We start from the raw sequence: 19,556 nt of genomic DNA, 5'->3' as shown, positions 1-19,556 counted from the left end.
CAACAAAGGCCATTTGTTGGACCCGATCTTTTCCAACATCCCCCAGCTTGTAGCCAAACCCCCACTGCCCTTACTATGGTCAGACCATTTCGTAGTACCATTTTCATGGGAGTTCTATACTGAAAAAACCAAGGCATCCTGTCCCCGCATACTCCAAAGGCCGTGGCCAAGGCTATCAGTAGAGAACCTGACAATGGCCCTCGAACAATCGACACCTCCCGCAGAATCTGATGTCCTACAAGCAGATATAAATTTTCACGACTGGCTTATTAAGTCCTTGGACTCGGTTCTGCCCCTTAAACCTAGTACTAAAAAGAGCAATATTTTTAAATCCCCCTGGTTCTCGCCCGAACTAAGAGAACTTAGAAAAGATTGTAAAAGAGCGGAGCGCGCGTGGCGGAAAGACTGGGCACCTACTAACAAAACCGCATATAAAGCCGCCCTAAGACTCTACAAACTGGCACGGCAAAATTCTAAAGCTGTCTATTTTGAGGAAAAAATTAGACTGTCGGCCAACTCTGCCAGAGAAACATTTAAAATTGTCAACCAGCTCCTCAAAGTCCCGGCTCCAACTCTGGTTCATAACAACCCGGTATTAAAATGCAATCAGCTAGCTGAATTTTTCGATGCTAAAATACGGAAAATCCTTGACAGCCTCCCTCAATCCTCCGCTACAGGATCCATCGAGGCTCCTTCTTCTGCCCCTTCCTGCCCTCAGTTTGAGGCATTTAGCTGCATTTCCAGGGAAGACTTTTGTAACATCTTATCCAACATAAAAAGTGGTTCTCCCTCTGACCCAATCCCGATGCACATCCTAAAACAAATCATGAATACTATTGCCCCTGCAGCCACCGAGCTTCTTAACATGTCACTATCCACGGGCATAGTGCCCCCAAATTGGAAGCAGGCCAGAGTCAAATCGCTCCTTAAGAAACCGGGACTAGACACCTCCGATCTGGCCAACTTTCGCCCAATCTCCCTTTTACCTGGATTGAGCAAAGTGGCCGAGAAAGTGGTGAATAGGCAGATCTCAGAGTTCCTGGAGTCTAACCATCTCCTAAGTGACTCCCAAACGGGCTTTCGCCCTGGTCAGGGCACAGACACCGCCCTCTTGGCGGTGACTGAAGAGGTAAGATGCATCTTGGATGCAGGGGGATCGGTTGCCCTGATCCTCCTGGACCTAAGCGCTGCATTCGATACCGTAGATCATGCAGTTCTGGCTCATCGCCTGTCCATGTTGGGCATTACAGGATCAGCCCTTAGATGGCTGCAGTCCTTCCTGGAAGAGCGATCCTTCAGGATTTGGGAAAATGGGTCCATGTCCAATTCCACCCCCCTCCAGTGTGGGGTGCCGCAGGGCTCCTCCCTCAGCCCCACACTGTTTAATGTCTACATGGCCCCGTTAGAGAAGGTAGTAGCCCCATTTGGGATTAAATCCATCAGCTACGCAGACGACACTCAGCTCGTCGTCTCGCTGTCACAACAAGGGGGCCGCCCGGCCGACCTCCCGGAGTGCCTCACAGCCATTTCTTCCTGGATGTCTAGCTCAAAACTTAAATTGAATGGAACTAAGACAGAGATCATGTTCTTAGGCAATCAACTCACCTCCCTGCCCCCTGAGCTGTGGCCCCCCTGTATGGGCGACCTTCCTCCCCCCAAGGAGCAAATTAAGAGCTTGGGGATCTGGTTCGAACCCCAACTAACCTTTAAGACCCATGCGCAGAAGGTCGCAGGAGGCTGCTTCGGTCTGTTACGAGCAGCCCGGAAGGTTCTCCCCCTCCTTCCTTTTCAATCCAGAAAGCTGCTAATCCAGGGCTTGATTCTGTCTAAACTGGATTATGGCAATGCCCTTTTCCTCGCTGCTCCCCGTGCCACTATCAATACTCTCCAGCGAGCCCAGAATGCTGCAGCCAGGTTGCTTATGGGGGCACCGAGACGGGCTTCAGCCAAACCACTGCTAAAAGCCCTTCACTGGCTCCCTATCCAAGAGCGGATCACTTTTAAGTCACTCTGCATCGCCCATAAAACACTGCAGGGCAAAGGCCCCCCGGCCTTGAGAGGACTGATTCGCCCCTACAAGTCGGCCAGGGCCCTCCGCTCAGATAGGGAAAATTTGGCCATCATCCCAAGAGTGAGGAAGGCACGTACGGGAGGCCGCCGGTTCTCGTTGAATGCATCAAACAAATGGAACGCCCTTCCTAGAGACCTCCGGATGGAACCCATTCACCTTAAATTCAGAAAAGCACTCAAAACCTTTCTCTTCCCTACTACTTCCTAATTCTGTCCCTTTTTTAGTTCACTATGTTCAGGTCAATTTCAGCGCTGGGACGCTCCAGGGCAGCCATGCGCTCTATAAATCTACATCTAATCTAATCTAATCTAATCTCGGTGTTGAGACCATAGGGAATTACAGTTTGTAGGTCGATTATGTATCTAGATTCGAGCCTACGTAGTCTCAATTCGCGGTTGCCACTGCGTTCACTGGCTGGGATATGATCAATGCAATAGAATTTCTGAAGCCTCCTATTACTATTATGATACTGGAAAAAATGCCTCGCTACTGGGTATGAGGAGTTCTTATTTTCAATTGCCCTGGCGTGTTCCAAGATCCTGTGTTTCGTGGGGTGTATTGTGCTGCCTATATAACATTTTGCACATGGGCATTCTAGACAGTACACACAGTATGTAGTATTGCAAGTCAAAAACTCATTGATCATTTTTACCCCTTCCACACCAGTGTAGTGTACTTGCAGCCACAGACACTCGGACACTGGGTATACTGTCGGAGCTTATTTATTACACGTCCTTCTCCTCACATGTTTGTCAGCTTACTGCTGTCCCCAGTCTCTGGCTCCTCCCTTTCCGCCCGCCCTCGTTCTCCCTCAGGCAGGTCCTAGTGCCCCGTGCATGTGCACACGTCGTTACATCTCCCCCCTCTGTAAATAAAACAATAACACAACAATGTATCAACATCTTTTTTCTTTCGCGTCGCTGAAGATCACCACTTACAGTTCTTCAATTAGGCGAGATGGTTTTCTAATGGTCCGTCTGGGGCGCAACTGAGGATCAGGGAAATCTCGCTCGGGCTCATCAGGAGTCCGCATCAATACCTGACTGCTGCTGAGCGGTGTCTCATGTTCATTGTTCTCAACTAGTGATTCCGCCAATAGTTCTTTTACGCTAGGGCTGCACTTCTTAAAGTGTCACATTCCTGGTGACTCTTCTTACGTCTGTTTCCGCGGTGATCATGGTTCCTTTCTGTTTCACAACTTTCAACAGAGTCTCATGATACTTGCAGTAAGTCTTTCTGTGCTGCTCTTGCCGCGCCAACTCCCAGTCTGCTTCCCGAATTTCAGCGTAAGAGGCATTTCGACGTTCATCCGCATATCCTTTCATTTTTTTTTCTTTAACTTGTCCACGGACGCAATTTCCTCATGGTCAGAATCCGGATATGTTTCACTCACCGGGACCTTCATCATGGGCAGTCTGGTGCGCACTGGCCGGCCTAGCATGAGGGTGGCTGGACATTTGCCCGTGGTGGAGTGGGGTGTGTTTCGGTAGGCACGTAGGGGCAGATTTATGATGACTGGCGCATCCCCAGGGATGCGCCAGTCATCATGCGCCGCTGCTCTGCCACCCATGGTGCGCCGCATTTACAATGCAAAAAACACAGTTGATGGACAGAATGTAGAACAATGTCATACATTCATCCCAGTACAAATATCTGGGCCTGAATCCATCGTTTTTTTGCACTCCTCACCACCCTGGGTTAGACATTGGCTATATGCAAATCAGCTCTGACCCTATGTCTCATGGGAACAGTTCAGTCCGAACTACCAAGCCATGTCTTTCCCAGACCGGAATCAAGTATCCAAGGACCGGTTTCTGGCTATCATGATACTGATGAATACTTTTGAAATATTCCTCTTTTGTGATTTTCAAATAACATTTTGTGTCCGATAGTTGATGCAGTGCCTCTTGTGTATAAAATTTGTGAGACATTAGAACTACATTTCCTCCCTTGTCCGAAAGTTTGCATATCAAATCTGGATCATTCTGTAGCCCTTGTAATGCTTGTTGTTGTCCCTTTGTTAAATTATTTTTAGGGTTAGCTGTTGGTGTCATTTTCATTGCTAGTAGATCTTTTTTCACTGCTTCCTCGAAAACATCTATCGTGTCGAATGGGGTCATTGGCATATTAGTTGATTTGGGCTTAAATTTGGTTAGCACAGTTTTCTGATTAATGCCAAAGCCCCTTGCTTCCGATATAATGGGGGATGCTTCTTGTGAACTCGAGGGTTCCTGGCTCGAAGTAATTGTAATTGTAATGTCCGAAGATCATCCCCCGTCAGTACATTAGTTCCTGATGTTGGTTGTTCTTCCTGGGGGAGAGCAGATAATTGTTCCGTGCCCTGTTGTTGCAACCCCCTCATTTTAGAGAATTTCTTCAATTTTAGTTTCCGGGTGAAAAGATAAAGGTCTATCCGGGTTTGTGTATATTCCATCTTTTTGGCAGGGCTTTCAAAGTAGCCAAATGTAATAGAATATGATAAAAGCACCACGTTAGGAAAACCAGTGCATGAACCATTTTCTGCACAATGAAAGATTGAGATAGAGATTGAATTCTTTCTAAAACCAGATATTGTTCAAACCTTGTTCAAACCTTAATAAAAGGACAAAAATGATGAATATTCATGCATATACATTTAATTTTCTTTTTGTGAGAATACTGTATTTTCCCTTTTACTGTAATAAAAGAGGGACAAAAAAGTAACATCTAACTGCAGTCTGCAAAACAAGACAAAGTTGGCAACAACTTAGTTTGGCTGAGATGCAAAAACAGCAGAATAACCTATGTAGGATGTTTTCCAGCTTACACTACCTTAGTTTGTTTTGTGTTTAGCTGGCAGAGTTTTGGCGGGATAGTTGTATTAGTTCAAATGTGCAAATATGATTTTGCAATCACTCCAGAGGGTCAAAAAGCAACCGCACATAAATAAAAATTGACATACTACTGTCCTTCTATAAACACCATAAGACTAAATACACACAGCAGCACAGTTGATGTGTCAAATGCATGAAATATGATACACAGTTCATTTGATAAACTGCAGGCTGCTCATGAATGCACTACCAGTCTCAGATCCTTCAGGAAAATCTTAAAACAAGAGCCACACATTCGTTTGACTGATTGAGCCTCAATAGTCAATCTTCTTTTTTTAAAACTCTTTTTATTGGTACGTAATAATGGACAGTACGTATAATGAACAGTTATTATGTTGGCGTTTTTTCTTTTGTTAATACACTTTGTTAGGAACCAGCTATACATTATTATTTACTACAATGATAACGGGTGAATATGACCATTGCTATTTGCAGTAAGCTCCCTATAGACCTCTGTAAGTCTGCCAGGCTCCCCATATCTTCTCCCATTCCCTTGGGCACCCACTGCTCATATATCTTGTATGTTCTGCCTGCCAGCACCAATCTAGATAATTTTTCCATTCTTCTAATGTCTGAATGGCAGTTGCCCCCTATTTCCTTGGAATATTCTGTTTCACAATCACGGCTGCTAATGCCAACCACTGTGTTACATGTCTAGGCCAGTCATCTTCCCTCGAGGTCAATAATAGGAACCATTTTGGCTCTATCGGTACCCCTGTGCCCACAACTGCTGCCATCACCTCTCCTACTTTCCGCCAATATGTCTGTAGCATTGGGCATTTCCATAATAAATGCTAAAAGGTCCCTTCCGACCCACACCCTCAATGGCAATGTATGTCTTCACTATGTGATTCGGTTCAGCACATATCTGGGGTAATATACTCTATGGCGAATTTTCAGTTGTATTAATTGGAATCTTGCCTATATTGCCACCTCTCTCGGGCCTTGTAATACTTCCGTCCATTCCTGATCCTCCATCGGACCCACATCTCCTTCCCAGGTACTCATCAGTGTGCCTAGTATGTCCGGGGTGTTGTTGATTATCTTCTTATACAGCAAGAAAATTGCTTTTTCTTGTAGCTGTTCAGTCAGTATTCTATCTTCTAAAGGAGAGGCTTCTTCCAGATTCTCCCCTTCGCAGATGTGTTTCCGCAGGGTATGTCTTAATTGGATATATCATTCCCCTTTGCATATTCCATTTATAGGGTTGTGAATGTATTGTATGCATATCCTCTCCACATGTCCTCCAGAGTCTCCAGGCCCAGCAACTCCCACTTGGTGAAGCCTCCCAGTTCGCACACTCCCTTCAGACGATCACCATCCACGAGGGGTGTCATCCCTATGAGTTTGCCTTTCCAGCCCAGGTATTTCGTTGCTGCATGCCATGCCTTTATCACTGTCTGAGTGTGTGTTGGTAGATTCCTCCTTGCTAGCCTGGTGTATAGTATCGCCTGAGTTCCCTTCATATCCATGGCCAATCTGTCCACCTTATATGCTGGTTTAGCCCTCTCTCTGAACATTCCCCATTTACTGTGACTATTTGGGCTGCCCAGTAGTAGCTACAGATGTCAGGCGCCGCCAGACCTCCTTCATAAATCCCTCTCTGGAGTGTATGCAATGCTATCCGAGGTGCAGATTCGCACCACAATAAAGCTCGCAGTTCCGAATCAACCCTTTGAAAGAAGGAGGGGGGCGACTCTTATGGTGTGCTTTGCATTGCGTACAGTAGTCGGGGTAGAACCATCATTTTGAACAGCGCGACTCGACCCATCATTGTTAGGGACAAGTTTTGCCAGTGTTTGGCATCCGCTTTGAGTCTGTCTAGTTGCAGGCCCAGATTCTTCCGATAGAACTCCTGGGTATCTTTTGTTATATAAATCCCTAGATGTTTAAAGCCTGTTCTATAATTGGCACTACACACCTAGTTGTTGGATATCATCCGCATATAGCGAGATCCGTTCTTACCACTCTTTCCCAAATGGTATCCCACAGATCAAAGGGTCCTGACTTATCCATGCCGCCCATGCCTCCAGGGCCAAAGTGAATAGAATTGAGGACAGTGGGCAACCTTGTCTTGTCCCCCTCTCCAAAGGTTGTTGGTAGAGAAGTTTAACCCATCCTATAAATTTGGGTCCCGTACCAAACCGACTGCAAAGAGATAGTTCCATTCCACACTATCAAAGGCCATCCTGGTGTATAGGGACAGGAGGGTCGACTAGTCCCCAGGGTTTACTTCGCTTAAATGGAGGATCCTGAACAGCCTTCGAGGTTCAGTCTAGTTCCTCTGTGTGGCGTAAACCCGGATTGATCCGGATGTACAAAACTTGCATAGCAACCCTATATGTTCAATTGGGGGGGTGCTCATACCACCAAGACAATCAATAAACCATCACAATTTCCCTCCCTCCCATCCGAGCCCATTGCCGGATGGCAGTCTCTGTGTGCCCAATAGGGGGTGTTTCACGGCCGGCAGTCCCGACCAGAGTCTTCCCCAATTTCTCAGTTTCCTGGCGTGCTGCCATGGCCTGCCTCTGTGGCGACCACCAGACTCCCTCAGTCTTACCTCTGTAATGGCATCACTCAATTATTTTTCTTGAGTCTCCTCATCTATGGGTGGGCTTTCAGATCTTGGTGTTGTAGATTGTTGGCTTTGCCTGGATTCAGCCTCCTTACTACCTTTGCTTGTTCCACGTTTGAGGCTTGGATCTTTGTCTTTGTCTTGGCCGACGTGCACCAGTCCTCCAGCCACTCCCAAGGTTCCTCTGGAGATGTGAAGTGCCATGTTTTCCCGTTTGCTATGACCCACAACTGTGCATCATATATTTCAAGTCTCTGGCTCTTATTTCTTTTTTCAAAGGTTCAAAGCTTCTCCTCTGTCGCTGCACCTGCAGAGTAAAATCAGTGAAAATTCGTGCCAGGGTATTTTCAAACTGTATGTCTCCCCTCACTCTGGCCACTTGGAGGATTGCGTCCCTGTCACAGAAGAACTTTGATCGTCTTGGGGGCTGCAGTTTGTTTACAATGATGTCTTCCACCCACCATTATGTTGTTCCTTCTCGCTCTTCCCTCTTAGTCCTACAGCCTTCCGACCATGTATGTGGCGTGCTGTGTGAGCATGTGCACCTGATTCTCCAGGCGTGTCGTTGTAGACTGGAGCTGGGTTATGTGCGTCTCATCAGTAGAGACATCTTCACTCAATTTGGAGAGGTCTGCTCTGATCAGTGTAACTTCAATTGACACGTAGTCTATTTTCGGTTCCAGGGAGCCCTTTACATCCGTGATTGCTGCCATTATAGCTGCTAGCTAGGGCTCCTCGGCCCCTCCGTCGTCCATCACAGGCTTAGTGGGCTATGGGCTGGCATAATCATCCATCTTATTGGCTTGGGTGGGGAAAACACACAACTTTGAATGGGTATATGCTCAAGGAAAATAAGGAAATCGAGCATCAAGATCTTCTAAACTTCCGAAACTGGTTTTCTCCAAAAAGGAAAGTTTACAGCTGCTATAATAAATATTGCATCTTAAACCTTCTGTTCTTGGTTTTTCAGTCAGAAGCAACCCTTTCCATACGAAATGGCCTGAGCATTATTCCAAGCACTTTCTATCACTCAGTTCCTCAATGGTAGAGCTACCACTTTCTAGATAGAGTCAGTCCACAAAAGCACAAACAGATGACAGGCACAGTTTTCCGACCCCACCATGCCCACCATGCTTACAAACATCGTTAGGAGCTCTGTTTCAAAGCGGAGCAGCTGTCTTTGTGTGCTCCTGCTCTGAATCCCTTGCAAATGTACAATTGTAAAACATGACCTAAGGAGACAATGAAACTAGGTATGGGTTAAGAAGTGTGTTACTATTATGTCAAGCAGTGACACCTTCGCAAGCTCCGTGAGTTCAGCTTTTTAACGTTACCTTACTTCTGCAAAACTCAAATTGCCTAAGCCTTTCCTGTGTCCATCATCCTCCGTGTAGAATGCCTAAAGGTATACAGATTCCTGCTTCATAGAACTTCAGTAGCTATGGATCATTAACTTACTTCCTAAATAATTTCTATTTTATTGCATGTGTTTCCTTGTTTGAGACTTCTCTTATGCGGACAATAACATTTTGGATGTAGAAAGGATCAGTGATTAAATGTTAAAGCTCTGTGTCCCTCAGTGCAATGTCAATTCTGGTATTTTATTACACAATGGTTACTTGCATATCACATACCAAAACCTCACAAAAAGCCAAAAGAAAGCAAACATTTTCTCCACCTCCCGTTCTGTCTATAGTTATGAAATCCTTAGAACCTCCTCTAACAAAGATATTAGTGGAAATACAAGCTGTGCAAATTAATACAGATTCTATAAGCAGCAATATGAAAAACATTTGTAGAGAATTAGATGAGTTGTCCGAAAGAGTGTATGATAACGATTAGTGATAACAAGGAAAAACAGGATCAAATAACTGCTGTAAACTGTTTTTAAGAAATATATCAATACAAGCATGAGGTAACTGTCGCTCAATTCTGATCATACTGTTTTAACAAAACGAATGCATGCTTGGATGGTTTTAAACAGTTATTTATCACTGCAAAGAAAAGCTTGTTGTTGTGATTTTACTGTAATGGTGTTTTAATTTATAAAGCGCCTGAATTTCCCCGAAGGGGTATCTCTCTCTCTGTTACCAGTGAATGAGCACAGGCCAGAAGGAATTAGTTGCAGAAGAGCTCAGTTTCATCAGTTTCACATAGTTTCCTAGAAAGGAGATGGTCCGAGCACTTACGAAGGTGAGAAGGGAAGTGATTCCAATAATGGGGAGCCAGATATGAGAAGGCTTTACCCCCCCTACAAGATTTCTTAAAACAGGGAGTAATAAGGAGGGATTTCTCCCCAGACCATAAGGATCCGCTTAGCTGGTAAGGGATAAGCTTTTCAGTTGAATAACTGGGTATTCTGCCATTCAAAGCTTTATGTACTATGCAGCAGATCTTGACCTTGATTCTCTTACGTATAGGGAGCCAGTGTAGTAGTCGCAGAAGGGGGTGAGAAGCCGTTCTGGCTGGCATGTTCTGGACCAGTCGGGCTGCTGTGTTCTGAACCACCTGGAGTTTATTCAATAAAGATTTATTAGTGGCAGCCTGGAGTGTGTTACAAAAGTCCATGCAACTGAATACTAGTGTCTGAACTAGAGTTTTTGGATCAGAGAGGGATGTTGTGTTCACATGTAGAACCCTCACTGGTCAGGGTTCTGTTGTTATCGTGCTGTCCTTGCAGCTCACTCACAAGGACACAAGGAGGATTTCGGGAGCCGCTGCGCCTTAACGGAGAGTCCAAGGTACAGGTTCTTTAACTTAGGTTTGCCCCGTTTAAGGGGCTTTATTGTCAAACAAAGTTTGTCACTGTAAGGTAGGACAAGTGGGTATAAGGCCAAGGGCAGTCCTAAGTTGCATAGGCCTGCGTGCAAGCAAGCCTTGCTATCGTCTCACTCATCAAAGGAGAGTGTAATGAGCGGGTAGCCGAACTTGATTTTGCCAGTGTAATTTGTAAATGTGAGCCGAGTCATCGTTCATCAGTGATCTAATTGATTTCAAAGTATTTTATACATTTTTTATAAACAAGTACATTAGCATGAACGCATGAAAGCACAGTTACAATGATCAATCAATCAATCAATCATAACATTTGTATAGCGCGCTACTCACCCGGAGGGGTCTCAAGGCGCTGGGGGAGAGGGGTACGTTACTGCTCAAAAAGCCAGGTCTTAAGTTGCTTCCTGAAGGAGAGATGGTCCTGGGTTAGCCGGAGGTGGATGGGTAGGGAGTTCCAAGTCTTGGCTGCCAGGTAGGAGAAGGATCTTCCTCCGGTGGTGGTTCTGCGGATGCGTGGAACGGCCGCGAGGGCGAGGTTGGTTGATTGTAGCTGGCGGGTGGGAGTGTAGAAGGTCATGCGGTTGTTGAGGTACTTGGGGCCCAGGTCGTGGAGGGCCTTGTGTGCGTGGGTGAGGAGTCTGAACGTGATCCTCTTGCTGACGGGGAGCCAGTGCAGGTCTCTCAGGTGGCCGAAGATGTGGCTGTGTCGGGGGATGTCCAGGACGAGTCATGCGGAGGCGTCCTGGATGCGCTGGAGTCTTTTCTGAAGTTTGGCTGTGGTTCCGGCGTAGTGTTTCCGTAGTCCAGTCAGCTGGTGACGAGTGCCTGGGTGACCGTCTTCCTGGTTTCAGTGGGGATCCACCGGAAGATCTTTCGGAGCATACGTAGGGTGTTGAAGCACGATGATGAGACAGCGTTGACTTGTCTGGTCGTCGTGAGGGAGAAGTCCAGGATGAATCCCAGGTTACGTGCGTGGTCCGTTGGCTTGGGAGTGGTGCCCAGGGCAGGGGGCCACCAGGAGTCGTCCCAGGCGGAGGGCGATGATCCCAGGATGAGGACTTCCATCTTGTCTGAGTTCAGTTTCAGGCGGCTGTTCTTCATCCATTCGGTGATGTCTTTCATCCCTTCGTGTAGGCTGGTTCTGGCGGTGGCAGGGTCGTTGGTGAGGGAGAGGATCAGCTGGGTGTCGTCGGCGTAGGAGATGATGTTGAGGTTGTGTTGGCGTGCGATGGCTGCGAGGGGGCTCATGTAGACGTTGAAGAGGGTGGGGCTGAGTGATGATCCTTGTGGTACGCCGCAGATGACTTCGGTGGCCTCGGATCTGAATGGGGGAGGCGGACTCTCTGGGTTCTTCCGGTGAGGAATGAGATGATCCACTCCCATGCCCTGTCTTGAATTCCGATGTTGCTGAGGCGCTGCACTAGGGTGCGGTGACAGACAGTGTCGAACGCTGCGGACAGGTCCAGGAGGATGAGGGCCGCTATTTCCCCGTTGTTGAGCAGGGATCTGATGTCGTCAGTGGCTGCGATGAGGGCGGTCTCGGTGCTGTGGTTGGCTCGGAAACCGGACTGCGAGTGGTCGAGGGATCCGTTCGTCTCGAGGAAGGCGGCAAGCTGTCTGTTGATGGTCTTCTCGATGACTTTGGCGGGAAAAGGGAGGAGCGAGATGGGGCGGACGTTTTTGAGGTCGGTGGGGTCCGCTGTTGGTTTCTTTAGGAGGGCGCTGAGCTCGGCGTGCTTCCAGCTCTCCGGGAAGGTGGCGGTGTTGAAGGAGGTGTTGATGATGTCCTGGAGTTGGGGTGCGATGATGGAATCGGCCTTGTTGAAGATGTGGTGGGGGCAGGGGTCGGTTGGTGATCCGGAGTGGATGGTGTTCATCGTGCGGGTGGTGTCTTCGGTGCTGACCGTGGTCCAGGCGCAGAAAGTGGTGGTGGGGGGCGTTGGTTCGGAGGTTGGGTGCGTGGTCTGTGCGCCGAAGCTGTTTTGTATGTCGGCGACCTTGCTGTGGAAGAACGAGGTGAGTGAATCGCAGTGGTCTTGCGAGGGAGTGTTGTCGTTGTTTCCGGCGCTGGGGTTGGAGAGCTCTTTGACGATGCTGAAGAGTTCCTTGCTGTTGTGGGCGTTGTTGTTCAGTCGTTCTTTGAATGCTGTCTTCTTGGTGGTGCAGATCAGCTGGTGGTGTTTGCGGGTGGCGTGCTTGAGGACAGTCAATTCAATTTCAAGAAGTCTTTATTCGATAATTAAATCATAAAAGACATGTAGCACAATATACAGATCTCTAGAATACATGTACAATCCATAAAATAGATAGAATAAGTATAAAAAATATAAAACAGTCTAGACCGTATTAAATCCTTAGTGCAAAACTTCTATGAAAATCATTAAAAATTACAATAAGTCCTTAGTCAGACCTTAATAATCCTGGGGCATTTAACAGATCCACATTTATACATGACCAACAGCATTTCTAATAACATTTCTATAGATTAAGGCTTCAACCTAAGATGAGTTGATAAATCTGGCTCTAAGGGTCCAGGCCCACCCTATATATTTAGCTACTCCTGTTACAATTAAGGGTGACAGGTCAGACTTTAGTAACCTCCTAGCATTCGCTGCTGAGCGTGTACCCAAGTTCCTACATACTGGACTTAGCCACTTAGCTCTAGGGGCAATGTACAACGGGCAGACGAAAAGAAAATGATCAACATTCTCTTCCTGTCCTGAGCAGCTAGGACAATGCCCCGAGCCATCCTTACCCCATTTTTTAGTGTACTCCCTTAAGGGTAAAGAACCGCACCTAAATTGATGAAATAGTTTGCGGTCCAGAGGCTTAGTTATTGCATCCCAATAATTTTCAAAACAGGGGACATCTTTCATAACAAGAAAAGTGCCAGTAAGGGGGGTAGCTGTCAGTCCAGAGTGTCTTTTATTCACCATTATTCCCAATAATGCAGCTTTAGATCCTTCTTAGAGGGAAAGGTTGCATTAACAGGGTTTGACCAGAGTTCCCCATGGCCCATATCACACAGGTTGGTTCTTAAGGCTTTGAACCAGCCAATGTTAGAGGAGCCAGGGAGGTCCCTAACCTCTAAAGATGCTCTTGCGTACAGCTGAAGCTCGTGCGTAGTCCAAAGGCGCCGCCAAAACGCCAGTGGACGCAATCTGGCCATATCCTCCACCGGCTGACACCCCAGATCATACAAAAGTGGAAGCCGCGGGGAAGACTGTGGGAGCCCAGTGGCCAGCCTTAAAAATTTATTTTGGGCAACTTTCAGGGGGTCAAGGTTGCTATAGCCCCAAAGCTCTGCTCCATATAGGACAGATGGTAAAACTTTCATGCCATACATTTTTATTAAGGGGGACATGGGCCTGGAAAGTGAGCTTTTATGTTCATTAAGCAAGGCTCCTCCTATCTGTGTATGCTTCAGTGCCAGCAGGTCAACCTGTTGGGACCAACCTAGGGTCTCACTAAACGTGACTCCAAGGTAGGTAAACAGCTTAGTCTGTTCCAGTGGTGTGCCTCCCATAGTAACCCTAGCTGTGATCGAGGAGTGTCCCCTTAATACCATGAATTTGGTTTTAGACACATTTACCTCTAGCTCATGCTCGCAGCAGAACAGTTCAAACCTTGACAGAGCCTGTTGAAGGCCCTGTCTGGTCTTAGATATTAAAAGAGTGTCGTCTGCGAACATGAGCAGTGGGATTTTTAATCCAGCCAGGGACGGGGCATCAGTAGGCTGATTGGCAAAATACTGCGTGACCCCATTTATATATAAAGAAAACAGGGTTGGTGCTAAAACGCACCCTTGCCTTACACCTTTAGCAACCGAAAATGTATCTGTTACCTCACCTGGTTTGCCCCAACGAACTTGGGCATATGTGTGAGCATGAAGGTTAACCAAAAGGCGTAAGAGGGGAGCAGGCATGCCCAGCTTCGCTAGACAATGCCACAACTTTGCCCTAGGGACAAGGTCAAATGCAGACCTTAAGTCCACAAAGGCTGCGTGAAGGTTACCTTTGCCTAGGGTGACTGTCTTCCAGTAGAGAAGAGTAAACCGAAGAGCCTGATCTAAAGTGCTCACGTGTGACCGAAAGCCAGCCTGGAGAGGTGTGAGAATGTTGAACTCGTCAATCCATTCTTGAATCCTGCCAAGAACAAGACGGGCTATGATTTTTTGCACCGCATCAATTAGACTGATCGGCCGGTAGTTGGAGGGAACCGACCGATCGCCTTTCTTGTAGATTGGCAGGATTTCTGCTCCAAACTAAGATTCGGGGACCTTAGCACCTGAGGCTAGAGCATTTGCCAAATGGACTAAATAGGGGACCCAGAGGTCCTGGTCCTGTTGGATTAGGTCGGCAGGAATGCAATCCGGGCCGGGCGCCTTGCCCTTTGGGATAGATTGCAAGGTATGTATAACTTCACGGCTTGAAAATTTAAGGGGGGGACCGGGGATAAGACATGGGATGTCAACCTGTGTGTTACTACAGTTCTTAAATTGTTCTTCAAAGTAACATACCCTCTGGTATTGACCAACCGAGGCGGGGCTTGGGCGATCTTCCTGTGATTTGCCCCATTTTAGTAAGTGCCAAAACTGACACATATTCCGGGAGCTACATGCTTCAGTTAGCATTGCCCACCGTTCAACATCCCAGTTGGACTTAGCTTTATCCCTTGCTTTTTTATAAGCTTTCCTACAGTCCCTTATTAAGCTGTGATTTTTTAACTTTATTGAGTTAAACAAATCCCCATGAGTTCGACGGCAGTCATCATCAAACCAGGATATAGTTTTATTTTTTCCCCTCCTACCCTGCTTGGTTATGGTTTTAACGAATAGTTTCGTTTTTTTAGCTCTAGGAATAGATTAGTGTGGATATTAGTGATTTTTACAATAATATCATCTTGGGTCTTACAACAAGAAATTTCTTCCAAAGTGCTTGTGACTAATGTTCTAATCTCCTTACGTGCCTCAACATTAACAGAGACTTTTGGCCACCGAACCCTTCTCATGTCATTACTAAGCACCACTTCGTTCTGAACGACATTCAGGGAACTACTCTCTATCCCCTGAAAGCTATGGTCCCGTAGTTCCATCACCAATGGATCGTGGTCACTTTCAGGTCGGGTTATGACCACCATATCTTCCACTGTGGCCCACATCTTAACATCGACCAGAATATAGTCTATCCGACTGCGATATCTGCCGTTGCAAAAGGTGTGTCTACCCGTCCTATTGGATCGCACCCTACCATTAAGTGCTCGCAAACCCTTGTCCAAACAAAACCCTTTAATAAATGTGGCAGATTGCGTCCATTTCCTAATCGGGGCTAACTCTAGCTGGGGGATCCCCCCAGGTCATATCCTCAGCCTCAGTGAGTAGGTCATCACCTATACTCATAGGTTCGAAACAGTAGTTAAAGTCCCCCATTACAACCGTATGACCTTTTACTTTTGTACCAGGGAGGAAGTTGTCCAGAATGTGAAGGCTTGGGGCAGCCCTTCCACCCTGGATACCCCTGGCATAGATGTTAATCAACATGATATCAAGGCCTTTAGAAGATCTTATTCTAACCATCAGTATGTCGGGGCTATCAATATGTACCTCCTCAGCTCTTACACCCTCATACTGTCGAACCCAGGTAGTCAGACCTCCCATAGCACGTCCTCTATGACCTTTAATTGCTGGCTTACCAAAATTGAGGAAACCAACAAGGAACACGGCTGGGAGTGCCCAAGTTTCCTGAAATGACCAAACATCACCTTGATTGATAAAATCAACCCATTCCGAGTTACCCAGACGGGACTCTAGCCCAGCAATGTTCCAAGAACCAAACTTGGTACCGCTTAAGACTGTCCCGGAGGTACTACTTGCCTTTGCTATATCATCATCCATTATGGCCATAGATTTTAATGTATCTATTAGGGGTGCATTATCACTCTTTTTTTCAAATTCGACCACCCCGTACCTTCCCAACTCAGATAGCCGGGCCCCATTTCGCAACCCCTCGTTATTATCAACCACCATATCAACAGCCTCAACAGTCTCTACATCCTGAGCAACCACTTCTAATTCCCGTTCCCTACCCCAAGCCCTACCGACGTGTTCGTACTTCTCCTTCCCACAGTCTATATGCATCTCATTGGAAATATCACCACAGTAAGAAACCAATTCTGGGGTAATAAAGGTACCCGTACAATCTAAATTTGCCTTGTGATCAGGGAATGGACAATCAAGTCAATCATTTAAGTCCATCCCTGACAGTGGTTCATACAAATTCTGCAGTGGAATATTCCAGTGCTCGTTGTCCCAGATGGAGTTAGTACGGTTACTTGTTATAGGGAAATGGCCGGGTGGATAGCGGCGGGGGATAGGGGCACATGGAATATTAAAATTATTGGTAGGATAGGAGAAGAGTGGTAAATGTTTTGGGGTGTTCAAGAAGGGAGTGTATCCACTAGCGCAGGGAAAAGCAGGGGGTCTAAGCAAGGGCTCTGGATAGAAATAACTCAAGTTTCTAGTGGATACACCACCCTCATTGGTTCCAGGGTACCAATCGCTTATGTGAGAGACCACTCTGTGGTCCTTGAAATTAATAATCACAATGTTGCCCTCTATATCTTTTGGACGGAGACCCACCCAGTGACACCGTCTTACCGAGATAATATCCCCGTTTAGATGGGCTGGAAGCGGTCTGTGTTTTCTCAGCCAAAAGATAACTTTATTTTTCAGGTTTGCAATGGGCTCACGGTTACCATTTGTGATCGGGGGAACACCAGTTAAAACGATTACAAAATTAGTCGATTAGTGGGGTAGGTCCACTATATTCTTGCGATTTGGGAAGGTTCTTTGGGGTATAGTTCTTTGGGGTATAGTTTTAGCTTTGTCGTCCCCAGGGGGCAATGTCTGACTATTTACGTTAGATGTCAATTTAGAGGCTAACGCGTGCTTCTCGTTAGCTAACTTTTTTACTAGTGACGGTGTGGGTGATGAGGTGGCTTTAGTGTTTTTGCAGGGTGGATTTATATTAATTTAGGGTGTTGTGCTTTGGATCGATATTGTTGTGGAAGGTTGGCCTTTCGATTGAGGCTGATCCTTACGATTCGTTGGCTGTAGAATATTGGTAGGATCAGCTGTTGTTAGAAGTTTATCCATTTTCTCCCCCAGAATCCTAACCCTCTCCATAAGGGGGAGCATATATTATTTTAAAATTTGGTCGAAGAGTTCTACAGTCTCTTTTTTCGTCATTGGTAATGGTTCATCAATGACGGGTGGAGTAGAGTGGGTAAGGGGACCTGGTGAAACCACCCTCACAGGGGGGGGCAGTTATTTAAATTTTAGGTGTACTTCCCGGGGAGGTGAAGCCTGAATGTTATGACTTTTCCTTTTAACCCCCCCCCTTCTCCTCTTCTTCCTAGGCGGGGAGTGAAAGACCCTACGTAAATTCATGGGTTTAATACCGTTGACATTATTACTATGTAGAGAGGTTGTTTTATTATTATGAATTGGCTTATCTGGGGCTACACTATCGATTGGTTGATTGGACAGGGAAGAATGTAATTGAGGGACTAAAAATGGGGCTAATCGGGTGTTTAAGTCTATAAGACTATTTGAAACAATGGGTGGACTAGTACAGTTGTCAATACTGTTGTTACCAGAGTTTATAGCAGATGTGTTGAATTCACGAAAAATACTAGGGAGGTGGTCAGTACAAAATAGATCGACATCTCTGTCCAACCTACCAGTACTTCCCGTGACATGAGTAGTACTTCTATCGATCAAAGGCGACAAGGGTTTGTGTTTCAGATGTTCGATGGAACGGCGTCGCTCAGCACGTTTCTCGGCTAGGAGGAGTTCTTTATCTATCTCTTTGTTAGCTTTCTCGAAATATTTGTCAAGAGGCCCCAAGATTGAGACCCCGACACAGGATGGTAGAGAGTTAGACATAACTGAGAGATAATCTTACAATAAAGGGGGCTATCGAGACCGACTATCCTGATTGCAACAGGGGCAGAGTATAGATCTTAGGGACGGGGCCCAGCCCAGCCTCCTTTTGCCCCTGACGGCCACAGACGGTCCCGCCCTTGTCCCTGGCTTCTCCCGGGACGCTCCCGCGCGCTCCCGCGCAGCGGCCGTGGAACCTTCTAAAATAGAAAAATAGAGGAGTGATGGGCGGTGGGGGGCGCGGGGCCAGCAGGGAGAGCAGCCCAGGTGGAGCAGATTGGGCTCGCAGGGACTCCTGGGTGATGGAGTCCCTGCTACCGCGCTCGCAGCCCTGCCAGCAACAACACGCCCCAAGCCCTAACACAGGTGACCGCCCCTCTCCCAGCAGCAGCTCCCGCTGTTGTTAGAAGTGCTGCGGGACCCGCGGAGCGGGTCCGGCGAGTTGCTGTTGTTTTTTTTTCCAAGGGGCAGAAGTCGGGAAAGGAAGCAGCAGTTGTCCGGTGACAGGTCCAAACGAAGGGCAGGTAAGGGCAGTCCTGTTGTCTGTGGTCTGGTCGTTGCGCCAGGCTTTCTCGAGGGTGCGGCAGTTCTTCTTGGAGTTCTTAAGTTCGTCGGTGAACCAAGAGGCTTTCTTGCTGCCGGGTATGCTGGGAGGGGTCTTCAGTGGTGCGAGGTCGTCTGCGCAGTTGGTGATCCACTGTGTAAGGTTGCTGGCTGCTTCGTTGGGGTCCGTTGTGCTGGCGGGCGGGTTCTGGCTGAGGGAGGTGGTGAGCTGGTCGGCGGTGATCTTGTTCCAGCTCCTGCGAGGAACCTGTTGCGGGTGGTGGTGGGTCATGGTCCTTCTGAAGCTGAAGTGGACGCAGAGGTGGAGTGGCTAAAGGAGATGTATTTGCTGGAGGAGAAGACTGGGTCAAGCGTGTGGCCGGCGTAGTGGGTGGGGGTGTTCACCAGTTGCTTGAGTCCGAGGTTGGCGAGGTTGTCCAGCAGGGCGGCGGTGTTGCTGTCGTTGTTGTTCTCCAGGTGGAAGTTGAGGTCCCCTAGGAGGATGTAGTCAGCGGAGGGGAGGGCGTGCGGGCTGATGAAGTCTGCGATGTCTTCTCTGAATTGTGTGCGTGGTCCTGGGGGTCTGTAGATGAGGGTGCCTCTGAGGGCCGTCTTGGGGACGGTGTGTATCTGGAAGTGGAGGTGTTCGGCGGCGGTGAGGGTGTCGTCGGAGTTGGTCGTGATGCGGATGGTGTTCTTGTGTACGATGGCGATGCCTCCTCCAGTCTGGTTGACGCGGTCCCTCCGGGTGATCTTGTATCCGTCCGGGATGGC

This window comes from Lissotriton helveticus, chromosome 2_2 (genome assembly GCF_964261635.1).
Source record: "Lissotriton helveticus chromosome 2_2, aLisHel1.1, whole genome shotgun sequence".
Lineage (NCBI taxonomy): Eukaryota > Metazoa > Chordata > Amphibia > Caudata > Salamandridae > Lissotriton > Lissotriton helveticus.
This window is presented reverse-complemented; position numbering follows the sequence as displayed.